The sequence below is a fragment of the Ictidomys tridecemlineatus genome, chromosome 9, assembly GCF_052094955.1.
Source record: "Ictidomys tridecemlineatus isolate mIctTri1 chromosome 9, mIctTri1.hap1, whole genome shotgun sequence".
NCBI lineage: Eukaryota > Metazoa > Chordata > Mammalia > Rodentia > Sciuridae > Ictidomys > Ictidomys tridecemlineatus.
The window spans coordinates 147492194-147504583 of NC_135485.1; the positions used below are offsets into that span (position 1 = coordinate 147492194).

The 12390-nt window shown below is 59.6% G+C and overlaps 1 long non-coding RNA gene across 1 annotated transcript; it reads right to left on the reverse strand.

Moving 5' to 3' along the window:
• Positions 1-3733: 3733 nt before the first annotated feature.
• LOC144366967 (uncharacterized) lies at positions 3734-6733 on the reverse strand. Its single transcript, XR_013426195.1, has 2 exons — positions 4938-6733; positions 3734-4274 (listed from the first exon to the last, which is right to left on the reverse strand). It is a non-coding gene; the product is annotated as an uncharacterized LOC144366967 (long non-coding RNA).
• Between the last annotated feature and the right edge of the window lie 5657 nt (positions 6734-12390).

Sequence of the window (12390 nt, forward strand, 5' to 3'; positions counted from 1 at the left end):
TCAATAAAATCAGGGGAGGACGGGGCCAGCACTTGGTCCAGAGAGAACTACCCCGCAGCGCCAGGCCTGCCTTAAATAAGCCGCGAGGGACCAAAGCTTGCCCCGTCGGCCTCCCAGGCCCCCCACAGCTGGGCCTGGAAGACGAGGGGCCGGGCATCCCACAGGTCAGACCCTCGCCCTGCTTCCTGGCTAACGTGCATATCCTCAGGCTTGTTTTCACATTAGTCGGTGTTTCCATTAGCACCCATTAACGGTGAGTGTCCATGAGTCTGGTGTGACGGTCCTTGGCCTGCTTGCAGCATGCGCCGGCTTGAAGTGCCTGATGGGTGGCTCCCGGGGGCGGTTCCTGGGAGCCTTCACAGGGGCCTCTCACTTTCCTGTGTGTCTGTTCCGCCTTCACCAACTCGAGTTGCTGAGGGTGGCGCTCAGCCATTGCAGCTCACCTTCAGGAGGAGCCTGGGCCTCCTCCCTGCACAGCCTTGCCCCCGCTGTCCTCCCACAACCCCCCCCCAGCCTCCTCCCTGCACAGCCTTGCCCCCACTGTCCTCCCACATCCCCCCCCAGCCTCCTCCCTGCACAGCCTTGCCCCCGCTGTCCTCCCACATCCCCCCCCAGCCTCCTCCCTGCACAGCCTTGCCCCCCTGTCCTCCCACAACCCCCCCCAGCCTCCTCCCTGCACAGCCTTGCCCCCGCTGTCCTCCCACATCCCCACCCCAGCCTCCTCCCTGCACAGCCTTGCCCCCGCTGTCCTCCCACATCCCCCCCGCCTCCTCCCTGCACAGCCTTGCCCCCGCTGTCCTCCCACAACCCCCCCCCAGCCTCCTCCCTGCACAGCCTTGCCCCCACTGTCCTCCCACATCCCCCCCTGGGCCTCCTCCCTGCACAGCCTTGCCCCCGCTGTCCTCCCACATCCCCCCAGCCTCCTCCCTGCACAGCCTTGCCCCCACTGTCCTCCCACATCCCCCCCCAGCCTCCTCCCTGCACAGCCTTGCCCCCGCTGTCCTCCCACATCCCCCCCAGCCTCCTCCCTGCACAGCCTTGCCCCCGCTGTCCTCCCACAACACCCCCAGCCTCCTCCCTGCACAGCCTTGCCCCCGCTGTCCTCCCACATCCCCCCCCAGCCTCCTCCCAGCACAGCCTTGCCCCCGCTGTCCTCCCACATCCCCCCCTGGGCCTCCTCCCTGCACAGCCTTGCCCCCGCTGTCCTCCCACATCCCCCCCCAGCCTCCTCCCTGCACAGCCTTACCCCCGCTGTCCTCCCACATCCCCCCTGGGCCTCCTCCCTGCACAGCCTTGCCCCCGCTGTCCTCCCACATCCCCCCCAGCCTCCTCCCTGCACAGCCTTGCCCCCACTGTCCTCCCACATCCCCCCCTGGGCCTCCTCCCTGCACAGCCTTGCCCCCGCTGTCCTCCCACATCCCCCCCTGGGCCTCCTCCCTGCACAGCCTTGCCCCCGCTGTCCTCCCACATCCCCCCCCAGCCTCCTCCCTGCACAGCCTTACCCCCGCTGTCCTCCCACATCCCCCCCTGGGCCTCCTCCCTGCACAGCCTTGCCCCCGCTGTCCTCCCACATCCCCCCCAGCCTCCTCCCTGCACAGCCTTGCCCCCACTGTCCTCCCACATCCCCACCCCAGCCTCCTCCCTGCACAGCCTTGCCCCCGCTGTCCTCCCACATCCCCCCCAGCCTCCTCCCAGCACAGCCTTGCCCCCGCTGTCCTCCCACAACCCCCCCAGCCTCCTCCCTGCACAGCCTTGCCCCCACTGTCCTCCCACAACCCCCCCAGCCTCCTCCCTGCACAGCCTTGCCCCCGCTGTCCTCGCACATCCTCCCCCAGCCTCCTCCCTGCACAGCCTTGCCCCCGCTGTCCTCCCACAACCCCCCCAGCCTCCTCCCTGCACAGCCTTGCCCCCGCTGTCCTCCCACATCCCCCCCAGCCTCCTCCCTGCACAGCCTTGCCCCCGCTGTCCTCCCACAACCCCCCCAGCCTCCTCCCTGCACAGCCTTGCCCCCACTGTCCTCCCACATCCCCCCCCGCCTCCTCCCTGCACAGCCTTGCCCCCACTGTCCTCCCACAACCCCCCCAGCCTCCTCCCTGCACAGCCTTGCCCCCGCTGTCCTCCCACATCCCCCCAGCCTCCTCCCTGCACAGCCTTGCCCCCGCTGTCCTCCCACATCCCCCCCAGCCTCCTCCCTGCACAGCCTTGCCCCCGCTGTCCTCCCACAACCCCCCCCAGCCTCCTCCCTGCACAGCCTTGCCCCCGCTGTCCTCCCACATCCCCCCCAGCCTCCTCCCTGCACAGCCTTGCCCCCGCTGTCCTCCCACATCCCCCCCCCAGCCTCCTCCCTGCACAGCCTTGCCCCCGCTGTCCTCCCACATCCCCCCAGCCTCCTTCCTGCACAGCCTTGCCCCCGCTGTCCTCCCACATCCCCCCCAGCCTCCTCCCTGCACAGCCTTGCCCCCGCTGTCCTCCCACATCCCCCCCGCCTCCTTCCTGCACAGCCTTGCCCCCGCTGTCCTCCCACATCCCCCCCAGCCTCCTCCCTGCACAGCCTTGCCCCCTGTCCTCCCACAACCCCCCCAGCCTCCTCCCTGCACAGCCTTGCCCCCGCTGTCCTCCCACATCCCCCCCAGCCTCCTCCCTGCACAGCCTTGCCCCCGCTGTCCTCCCACATCCCCCCCAGCCTCCTCCCTGCACAGCCTTGCCCCCGCTGTCCTCCCACATCCCCCCCAGCCTCCCTCCCTGCACAGCCTTGCCCCCGCTGTCCTCCCACAACCCCCCAGCCTCCTCCCTGCACAGCCTTGCCCCCGCTGTCCTCCCACATCCCCCCAGCCTCCTCCCTGCACAGCCTTGCCCCCGCTGTCCTCCCACATCCCCCCCAGCCTCCTCCCTGCACAGCCTTGCCCCCGCTGTCCTCCCACATCCCCCCCAGCCTCCTCCCTGCACAGCCTTGCCCCCGCTGTCCTCCCACATCCCCCCCGCCTCCTTCCTGCACAGCCTTGCCCCCGCTGTCCTCCCACATCCCCCCCAGCCTCCTCCCTGCACAGCCTTGCCCCCGCTGTCCTCCCACAACCCCCCCAGCCTCCTCCCTGCACAGCCTTGCCCCCGCTGTCCTCCCACATCCCCCCCAGCCTCCTCCCTGCACAGCCTTGCCCCCGCTGTCCTCCCACAACCCCCCCAGCCTCCTCCCTGCACAGCCTTGCCCCCGCTGTCCTCCCACATCCCCCCCCAGCCTCCTCCCTCCACAGCCTTGCCCCCGCTGTCCTCCCACATCCCCCCCAGCCTCCTCCCTGCACAGCCTTGCCCCCGCTGTCCTCCCAACCCCCCCAGCCTCCTCCCTGCACAGCCTTGCCCCCGCTGTCCTCCCACAACCCCCCCAGCCTCCTCCCTGCACAGCCTTGCCCCCGCTGTCCTCCCACATCCCCCCCCGGCCTCCTCCCTGCACAGCCTTGCCCCCGCTGTCCTCCCACATCCCCCCCCAGCCTCCTCCCTGCACAGCCTTGCCCCCCCTCTCCTCCTACACCCCCCCAGGCCACTGCCCCTCCCTGGGCCACTGCCCCCCCTGCACCTAGCGAGGCTGCAGGTTGCCTGTGCAGCAGCCCAGCCCTGCTCTGCCCTGCCCTGTCCTCCCAGGCACACTAACTAACAGAACGAGGCTCGTTCCAGCCTGAGTAACAAATTGGCTTCCTAAGCCTGTGACAGCGAGGTTAGTTATTAGAACATGAACAATATGTGATTTTATGACTGGCTTTTATAAACTCTCAGAAATTATCTAAAACTCAGAAAAATACTTATGCTGCCTCTCCTACTTATTCCCACATTTTCATTGTTGTAGGATTAATATTCTGAGTTTTCCGAAAACGCTTTAAGCAAAAATCTCTGATATAAAAGCCATGTGTGGTTGGCGACGGCGGCAGCTGGCCACGTAACTCACTGCACAGCTGCCCTAGGAACAGTCTGCCCTGGATGTGGCCGCAGCCCTGTGGGTCAAGTCGTGCGTGGACGCAGCAGTGACACCTGATGGCGTTCTCCAGTCCTGCAAAATATCCACTCCTCCCTCCAGCACACAGTGAGTCTTCAGACCAGGAGAAGCCGAGAAAGCCTTACCTCGGCCCCTTCTCTTCCTCCCTTTTCACAGCAACTGTGGGTCCTCAAAGGGAACTGGCCGTGCACGCTGGTTTTGAAAAACGTCTTTCATTTCGATGGACTTTTTCAACTTTTTTTTTAATATTGATTGTGGAAAGCTGATCAAATTTGTAGTGTCAAAATACATACTGGAAGATCAGAAGGTAAGAATGTGATAAGCAACACTATCAAGATAGATTCTTCCCAGAATCACAGAACTTTAGTGTGAAAAGCAGCTTAGGTATGGTTCATTTGACTCCTTCCTCTCATAAATGAAGACATAAAATGACTAAGACCATTTTAAACAGATCCAGAAAAAATATGATTATAAAAATAAACTTTACATAATTTTTGACCTTTTATTGGTGCATTGTAGTTAGAGCAGAGGACTTCCTTGTGACTCATGCACATGACTCTCAGAGGATTTCAGGAACATTCAGTAAGCCAGCTCTCAGACCTAACTGTAGCTTACGGGAAATCCGCAGAGCAGTGGGTATTTTGTTGCTAAGTTCGTGAAGATCGAGAGGTGACAGGGACTAGAAACACTAGAAAAGGGGCAGAGGGATCTCACCCTGTTTAAGCCGCTGCTTCACCAGTGCTGACTACTGATAAGACCTTCCTCTTCCCTCCTCCCGGAACAATTCTCCCTTCACACTGAAATTCCCTCCTTGAAACACGGATTAGTTGTTTTAAACTCTTTAGCCCTCCACATTACTGGCACAGGACTTGGCCCTGCTGGCCTGGGAGTCCAGGACACCTGGGTGTAGGGTACGGGCTGGGAAAACAACCAACAGTCAAAGTTCTGGGCTTACCTTCACGGTTCTCCTGAGTTCGAAGAACCTCCAGTATGAGGAAATACATTGCTTAGTAGCATTCTAAGCTAATAAGCTTTGTTTTATTCCAGATTCTGACATCTGAGTTGGATGGCTGAATGTAGAAAAGAAATGAAAGGCAGCTTCCTATGTTCTCTGTTAGGAGTCGGCATGCATTTCATTCCGTGTAAATCTACCGTCCTTCAGAATCAGTGTTAGTGGGGATGTGTTTTAAATCAATGCCACATTTGCCCTTTTGCCACCAAAATGAACAAGCAGTCATGACGTCACCCTCCCGATGGGGAATGGCTTCGTGCTCCGTAGTACAGGCTGCAGACTCATCTGGTCTTCTGTGGCCCTGGAAGCAGAGGTGACAGAAGCACTCTGCAAGTCGCTCTGGGGGTGTGCTGCTCCTGGGGGCAGAACACCCAGACCTCCTCTCCGCCTCGCTGACCCTCGCTGCCCGCCAGCAGTCCTGGGGCAGGCCTGGTTCACAACTGCGCTTGGCTTTCTCTGCTGCTCGGAGGCTCTGGCTGACTTCCTGGTTGCTCCCTGCAGTGCTCCCTGGTGGGCTGGGTACCCTCTCTAAGGACGAGGACGTGGCAGTAGAGGAAGAGCAGCACTGTAGGGTGGCGTGGAGCACGCAGTGGACGTGCCCAGGCACCCCATCAGTTTCTCGAGCCTCCACTCACGTGAGCATCTTTCCTTTTCAGATGCATTTCCTTTAAACAAGAAGAAAAATGCTGCCATGTTTTCAGAGAATCCTAATGGTTTAAGTTTATGGTGCTGCGTTTTGGCTGCATTGTTAATATGGATGGATGTGACGCGGTGGCCCGGCATGATGGGTACCAAAGGGCACGTGTCCTCTATCTGCGCCCTGTCCTGGCTCAGCCGATTCATTGCTTACTACAGAAAGCGAGGATGTTCAGGCCTCACTCTAACTAGGAGATCAAAACCTCACGGTGCTTCAATTTGAATTGAAAAGTGACCCATCTAGATCCCTGGGTGGCTGGAAGTCACCTAGCTGCTAACAGTGACCAGCCCCACTGCACTGAGCCTGGGCCGACGGGGCTGAGGGGCCTCTTCCTCTGGACCCACAAGGCCACAGCTTGGGAGGCACTCGCCTCCCAGCCATGGGGTCCTCCCTGTGGCCTGTGATTGTGTGTGTCCCGCTTCCTCCCAGGACGATGCTGGCCTCTCACTGTGTAGAGAGCAAGGCATGTCTCGTCTGCACCCAAGTGGTCTGGCCTCCTTCCATGCTGCACAGAGAGTCCCTCCTGGATGTCGTCCGCGTCACTGCACATGGGCCTCAACAGCCACCGTCCCAGTCCTGAGTGGCCTGCTGCAGGTCCCACAGTGCTACCCGGAGGACCAGGACAGCGGGCCCATCTGGGCTCTCATGGGCAGCACTGGACAGCAACAGGCCAGCCATGGCCCCTTCCCCCACATTCACACTAAAGCACCTTTAAAAGACTCGTGTAACCAACGAACATCAGCGAGCACAAGAGAATGAACAGGAATCCAACATAAGGAGCTGAGGAGAGGGAGGAGTGGATCCAGGGACATAGTAGCTGAGGAGAGGGAGGAGTGGATCCAGGGACATAAGGATCTGAGGAGAGGGAGGAGTGGATCCAGGGACATAAGGAGCTGAGGAGAGGGAGGACTGGGATCCAGGGACATAGGATCTGAGGAGAGGGAGGAGTGGATCCAGGGACATAGTAGCTGAGGAGAGGGAGGAGTGGATCCAGGGACATAGTAGCTGAGGAGAGGGAGGAGTGGATCCAGGGACAGAGTAGTTGAGGAGAGGGAGGAGTGGATCCAGGACATAGGATCTGAGGAGAGGGAGGAGTGGATCCAGGGACATAGGATCTGAGGAGAGGGAGGAGTGGATCCAGGGACATAGTAGCTGAGGAGAGGGAGGAGTGGATCCAGGGACATAGTACCTGAGGGGAGGGAGGAGTGGATCCAGGGACATAGGATCTGAGGAGAGGGAGGAGTGGATCCAGGGACATAGGACTGAGGAGAGGGAGGAGTGGATCCAGGGACATAGTAGCTGAGGAGAGGGAGGAGTGGATCCAGGGACATAGTAGCTGAGGAGAGGGAGGAGTGGATCCAGGGACATAGTAGCTGAGGAGAGGGAGGAGTGGATCCAGGGACATAGGATCTGAGGAGAGGGAGGAGTGGATCCAGGGACATAGGATCTTTGGAGAGGGAGGAGTGGATCCAGGGACATAGGATCTGAGGAGAGGGAGGAGTGGATCCAGGGACATAGTAGCTGAGGAGAGGGAGGAGTGGATCCAGGGACATAGTAGCTGAGGAGAGGGAGGAGTGGATCCAGGGACATAGGATCTGAGGAGAGAGAGGAGTGGATCCAGGGACATAGGATCTGAGGAGAGAGAGGAGTGGATCCAGGGACATAGGACTGAGGAGAGGGAGGAGTGGATCCAGGGACATAGTAGCTGAGGAGAGGGAGGAGTGGATCCAGGGACATAGGACTAAGGAGAGGGAGGAGTGGATCCAGGGACATAGGATTAAGGAGAGGGAGGAGTGGATCCAGGGACATAGTAGCTGAGGAGAGGGAGGAGTGGATCCAGGGACATAGGACTGAGGAGAGGGAGGAGTGGATCCAGGGACATAGTAGCTGAGGAGAGGGAGGAGTGGATCCAGGGACATAGGACTAAGAAGAGGGAGGAGTGGATCCAGGGACATAGGACTAAGGAGAGGGAGGAGTGGATCCAGGGACATAGGATTAGGAGAGGGAGGAGTGGATCCAGGGACATAGTAGCTGAGGAGAGGGAGGAGTGGATCCAGGGACATAGGATCTGAGGAGAGAGAGGAGTGGATCCAGGGACATAGGACTGAGGAGAGGGAGGAGTGGATCCAGGGACATAGTAGCTGAGGAGAGGGAGGAGTGGATCCAGGGACATAGGACTAAGGAGAGGGAGGAGTGGATCCAGGGACATAGGATTAAGGAGAGGGAGGAGTGGATCCAGGGACATAGTAGCTGAGGAGAGGGAGGAGTGGATCCAGGGACATAGTAGCTGAGGAGAGGGAGGAGTGGATCCAGGGACATAGTAGCTGAGGAGAGGGAGGAGTGGATCCAGGGACATAGTACCTGAGGGGAGGGAGGAGTGGATCCAGGGACATAGGACTGAGGAGAGGGAGGAGTGGATCCAGGGACATAGGATCTGAGGGGAGGGAGGAGTGGATTCAGGGACATAGGATCTTTGGAGAGGGAGGAGTGGATCCAGGGACATAGGACTGAGGAGAGGGAGGAGTGGATCCAGGGACATAGGACTGAGGAGAGGGAGGAGTGGATCCAGGGACATAGGATCTGAGGGGAGGGAGGAGTGGATTCAGGGACATAGGATCTTTGGAGAGGGAGGAGTGGATCCAGGGACATAGGACTGAGGGGAGGGAGGAGTGGATCCAGGGACATAGGACTGAGGAGAGGGAGGAGTGGATCCAGGGACATAGGATCTGAGGAGAGGGAGGAGTGGATTCAGGGACATAGGATCTTTGGAGAGGGAGGGGTGGATCCAGGGACATAGCATCTGTGGAGAGGGAAGAGTGGATCCAGGGACATAGGATCTGAGGGGAGGGAGGAGTGGATTCAGGGACACCAGGCGAGTTCCGTGCTGAGTGCCCGTGAGGTGTCTGACAGCTGCTGCAGCTCCCTGTGCCTTTTCTTCTTGGTAAACTTGTGTTGACTGCAGGGTTGTTGTAAGGGTGGAGGGGTAAATGGGGTATGCATCTGGAGTTTCTGACACAGAGTTACTAGATCAGAATCAAGAAATGACACTTTTCAGTTTCAAAGATGACACTGAAGGGCAGTGTGGTTGACATAATAGTGCAGAGCTAGCCCATGTGTGGAAAGAGGGAAAGCCCGTCAGAGCGTCTGCTGTGGGCAGGCGAGGTCCCCATTTCTTCGTGGGACACACGGAGGGCAGTCCAGTTGAGTCCCAGCTTCTGTGTCCCAGATGCTGCTTCTGGGGACGGCCGCCCCGCACCTCTGTCTGCCTCCTCCCCATGAGCTCAGGAGTGAGGGGCAGAGATGCCCAACTGTGGTCGGACCTCCAGGACATCCGGGGGCAAAGGGTGATGCTTGGATTAAACTCCCACCCCCCAAGTGCACACAACCCCTCCACATGTACACAAACCCCATGTACACACTCCCCCTGTGTACACACAATCCCCACAGACACACACCCCCATGTACACACAACCCCTCCACATGTACACAAACCCCATGTACACACTCCCCCTGTGTACACACAATCCCCACAGACACACACCCCCATGTACACACAACCCCTCCACATATACACAAACCCCATGTACACACTGCCCCCGTGTACACACAATCCCCAGAGACACACATCCCCATGTACACACAACCCCTCCACATATACACAAACCCCATGTACACACTGCCCCCGTGTACACACAATCCCCAGAGACACACATCCCCATGTACACACAACCCCTCCACATATACACAAACCCCATGTACACACTGCCCCCGTGTACACACAATCCCCAGAGACACACATCCCCATGTACACACAACCCCTCCACATATACACAAACCCCATGTACACACTGCCCCCATGTACACACAATCCCCAGAGACACACACCCCCATGTACACACAATTCCCCACCCAACCCCCCAAGTACACACAACCCCCACCTAGCCCCCATGGACACACCCCCACATACACACAAACCCCCCACACACCCCACAGACACACACCCCCATGTACATACAATTCCCCACCCAACCCCCCAAGTTCACACAACCCCCATATACACATCCCTCAAAGACACCCCCCACGTACACACAATCCCCCACATACACACAACCTCCACACAACCCCCCCACGGACACACAACCCACACCACCCCCGTAACCCCACCCGACGACCCTCCCACATGCACCACCCCAGCCCACCCAGGGGCCTCCTAGCTGAGGCTGGTCGACTCCTCTTTGCTCCCAGCTCCTTGTGCCTGGGGTCCAACGACCTTGGGCCTCAGCCAGGGGAGGTGGAGACCCCAGAAATTCAAGAGCAGACGCCATGCTTCTGCTCAAAATGTGCGTCCACCTCGTTCCTCCAGGAAAACAACGTGTGCTGACGGGGGAGGGAGGCCCTGAGCCTCCCGCAGAGGGCCGCTGGGTGGGCAGGGGCCGAGACCCTGGCTGGCCGCGACCCTGCGCGGCCAGGGCCGAGCCGAGCCCAGGCAGACTGAGGTTCATGGGTCACTCAAGGTCCTTGGCAGGCTGGTCCCCGCTACCGCAACCAGCCACACGCTTTCCCACGCAGACAGAGACCCCAAGCCACCCTCAGCCACCAAGGACATTCTTCCAGGAAATCCGACGTCCAGCAGTCATTTCTCCAGTCAGGGGTGTCGCCAGAGGAATGTCCTCCCGGGTCCCCTACCTGCGGACAGGAGGTGTGTGGGCAAAGGTGCGCGGCTCTGCTTTCTCAGCTCCATGAAGCCCGTGCGGAGGGGCTGGTGGACCGCCCGTCTGGGTCCCTTGGGCCTGGGGCTCCCTGACACTCACACCCACCCTCCCTCTCAGAACCTGGGTCCACTAGCGCCACACCGCAGGCAGGACAGGGCCCTGCGAGGAAAGACCACTGTGCTTGAGAGAGCTGGGGGGGAAGGCCACCAGAAGGGACAGTCTGGAGGAGAACCAGGAGACCCTTCAGCTGCAAAGCAAGGCCCAGGAATTGCCCAGCGGGAGCGGAGCCTCCTCCAGGCCCGGTGGGGCCCCTGGCCGTGCGCACCTTGTGCCGCCTGGTGCCCTGACCGGGCGCCTTCTCCAGACTGTGGTGCAGGGTCTCCACCAGCTCAGCTGAGGGCGTGGGCCCAGAACAGGGAGGGACGGGAAGGCTTCCCTTACAGCTTCAAGAAGACGGTGAAAGCAGCCTGGGGCCTGAAGGGGTGTCCTCTGGGACAGGCGACCTGGTGGGGAGCGTCGGTGAGCATCTCAGTGCTGACAGTTCCTCCAGCTCAGAGGCTGGCAGATGCAGGAGTAGAAGCTCTGGGCACTTCTCCTTCCTAGACAGGACTCAGGACGCATGTTCTCCGTCCCCCAGGCTCCACAGATGGGCAGCCAGATCAGGGCAGCACCTGCGGGCAGCACAGCGCCGGTGGTAGGAGCAGTGCTGCTGACCTGAGCCGGGCCAGAGCTGCAGGCTGGGGAGGGCCTGTCCCTGCCCACTGGCCTCTGTGCGGAGGAGAGCCCTGGGAGTACAGACATCCAGTGTCCCGGGCAGTTCACATGATGATCAGCTGAACCCCGACTGGATTGTCTGACCACCCCACGGGACCGCCATGCTGTGGCCTCGGGGAGAAAACACAATTTAAAGGTCCTTTATTTGAAGTCTCATCCAGAAATGTGGCATTTGGAAACTGAAGACATGATTCCCAAGATGAAGGCCAGAGGGAGAAGAGGTGGGTTGGCCTTGGTCATAGGGGACTGTGGTGGAGGAAAACAGAGGGATGGCAAGTGGAAGGCGCCCAGGACAGGGACTGGTGAAGTCCCCTGTCAGCAGCCCCAGGAGAGCTGGGAGCCTAGGCCAGCCTTTCTAGAATCTGTGTCCCCTTCCTTCAGCCATAGAGTCAAGGGCCAGGGGGCCACAGCCTTCCCCCAGGCCTGCTGCCCAAAGGCACACGAGCTGTGGGCAGGGGACCCCACGGAGACCCTCCACTCCTCCCTGTGCACGACTCCTCCAGATCCCGCAGCCCAGGAAGGCTGGAGAGCAAAGCTGGAGGAAGGCGTGCTCTGGAACCAAGCACGGCACCCAGGGATGAGCAGGTGTGGAAGCACATGTGCGCCAAGGAGGCGGAGAGTTCCCAGAGGAGGAGGACGCAGCCCAGAAGAGGCTGCTCCCCAAAGGAAGGCGCTCCAGCAGCTCCACGCCCTCCCCTGGAAACACCGCTCAGACTCCAAGGTGTCTCCCAGGTTGCTCCGGAAGTTTCTGGAAATTTTTCTAATTAATGTAGTTTGGCAAAAAAATTTTTAAAAATCAGAATGATGTACAATTCCTTTAGAATAAATATATATCAAAAGTATTGGCTGCATAAAGGAATAAGTTGACATGATGGGAGGATTTATGTCGCGCAGTTTGAGGTGAGAGTGATGTCTCTTTACCCCTCATCTTGGACAACAAGAGTTCGCCTTTAGATGATGATGATGCAAAATCAGCGTATTTGACATCCTAGTAGTACACGGGTGGCGTGGGGCTCGGCCTTGGGGACAGAGAGCAGGGGTCAGACTCTCAGGGTGAGTGCTGGCTAATTGCAAGCGTCACAGACCATTCTCACCTTTGCCTCAGCTTGCTCATCTGTAGAACAGGAATAAGAAAGACTTATTTTGCTGGAATTCATGTAAAGTGCTTAAAATTGTGCCTGGGATGCAGCAAGCCAACACTCCCCACTTTTGC